Source organism: Oryzias melastigma, linkage group LG6 (assembly GCF_002922805.2).
Source record: "Oryzias melastigma strain HK-1 linkage group LG6, ASM292280v2, whole genome shotgun sequence".
NCBI lineage: Eukaryota > Metazoa > Chordata > Actinopteri > Beloniformes > Adrianichthyidae > Oryzias > Oryzias melastigma.
This window is the reverse complement of record NC_050517.1, coordinates 4,481,719-4,484,056: the sequence shown is the minus strand read 5'-3', so window position 1 is coordinate 4,484,056 and position 2,338 is coordinate 4,481,719.

Here is a 2,338-nt window from a genome sequence, read left to right as displayed (position 1 = left end):
CGGAAAAAACACGAAGAGTCGCTGCAGCTCCACGTCGGAGTGTCCATGAGCGATTCTACACAACACTTCCACTGCACGCCGTTTTTAATTCAGCATCTATGCATCCATGTGATCCACAGTACAGTGAGGGCTGAGGCGGGAAAGGAGGGGATCCTAGAAAAGTCGTCTCTGAGAATGGAAAAGGGCTGCGCCCGTCGCATCCGTGCGTGCGTGCTATTTTTATCCCTGCCTGCAGGCCAACTGTACACTGCTGGGGCGTGCTTGTACTCATGGAGGCGATGAGGACGGACTGAGCCCGAACACAAAGTTAACAAACACAAGGAGGAACAAAAAATAAGTCCATTCTGAGGCGTTTATTTAGAGAAAAGGATGGGACTGAATCTAGAAGGACTGCTCACACACACATAACTCCCAGTAGAGCGCGATCATTTCATCAAAGAGCAGTATCAATGGGAGATGCAGCGGGAATTTCTCACTGTGATGCGCACATGTCTCCGCCAGGTGGCGACAAAATCAACATGAGATCCTCCTGACATCTGGACCGCCCCCTCAGCTCCCCCCTACTATACATACATATATATATATATATATATATATATATATATACATACATATATATGTATGTATAGTACTGATTTGGTGCAACAAAGCCTGTTTATTTTGACATTTTGTGCGCACAACAGTCAAGAATGAAGATCTTTTATTAAAAAAGTTATAAAGAGATGATTGAAAAAATGAAGCTAAGTTTAATTGAAAAGGATAATTAAAACATATTGACAAAGGAAGTGATGGGGAACCCAGAAAGTTGTTGATTTCATTGTTTACTGTATGACAAGTGAACTAAGGAATATAAATAATAAATGTATTTTTTTGTAAAGCTGATTTCAGGATTACCACAGGTCACGATTAATATTGTTGAGAAAGCTCAAGATGCAGTTCTAGTTCAATGCGTTCTTGTAAGTTTACAGGGATTCATTGGCTGCGTTTGTTGTCATGTCTTTCCCGCCCTCACAGCTGCACGTAGCACATGAGCGCACCTCAGTGCAGCTCACAGAGCAGCTGAATGGGAAGAAAACGACAAATGAGAGATTTATAAATCTGTTTAACTATGTAACAGAACAACAGAAGTAGATTGGTAAGGATCAAACACCAGTTTATAAGGTTGTTGATGAGAATAAATCACACTTTGATTCTTTTTTTCTAACAATGATCAACTAAAACACACAATTTATCATCCATTTGATCAAGAAGAGTGAGAAAAATGACATTTGCAAAACTGTAAGTTACTCCGTTGTAACTATGCAAGCAGGCAAACCTGAGGATTTCCATCACGTGAGTGTAGTCGTAATAACGGAGCCTCTTTCCCGCGCGTGCATACAAACCCCAACCTATTTTTAAACATGGGTCAAACTTTTAAAGCTTTTGAAACATTTTTCCTCAAATCCAAAGCTTAAACAACTACAGGGATTGAACGATTGGAGTAAAGATGTTGGTGAATCGTGAGTGTGTCGCTCAGTCTTCAGATTCAGAACTGTAGCGACGCGTAATATCAACAATCAGCTTGATTAGTGACACCCCCACCCCTTAAAGGAGATCACTTACCTTCATGAACATATTTTTTTTCTTTTTAAAGTCGTTAAAGTGAACATTAACGCCGTGCGCGCAGTCTCCCCCCCTCCCCGTGCGTCAGGGTGGAAAATGTCCGATGCGTGTCGTCTTCCTGCTCGCCGGAGGTTGGGATGTTTGCTGTTGCAGTTTGGGATTCAACCTGTAACCTAAAGGGGGGTGGGGGGCTGAGAGGAGAAAGCAAATCCCGGTGAAAGGGAGGAGGGGGGTGGGGGGTAGACGTGCAGGGAGGCGCACTCACTGTCCATCCTCGCAGCGCAGACACTTTGTGTCTGTGCGCGCGCTCCGGTGTCTTCCCGTGTGAATGACTTGCAGGCGGAAATCATGAATGAGGAGGGAGTCCACGCTTTTATTGGAATTCAGAGATCTCCTGGAGCAAAGACACATTCAGGAATTCTCCAACAAAGGGAAAGGCTGCACGTGCGTCTCAACCTGCGGAGCCCCGTCTTTGTGATGGGCCTCTCCGCGCATCGCTCTTCCCCAGCCGTGTGCTATTGACCTGCATTGACGTCATTGCGTCATTAGGTATCCCTTAGAAACACCGACTTTTAAAAATAGCATCAAATTAATTCAGCTGGCAGGAAAAGTGAGGTGGGGGTTGTAAGTGCTGGGGCTGGGGGGCTCGGGGTGAAGGGGGTTGTGGGTATCTGCGGTTGCATGTTTTATTCGGAGGTTTTTACCTCCATTCCAAACTGGAGCATCAATGAGTCCC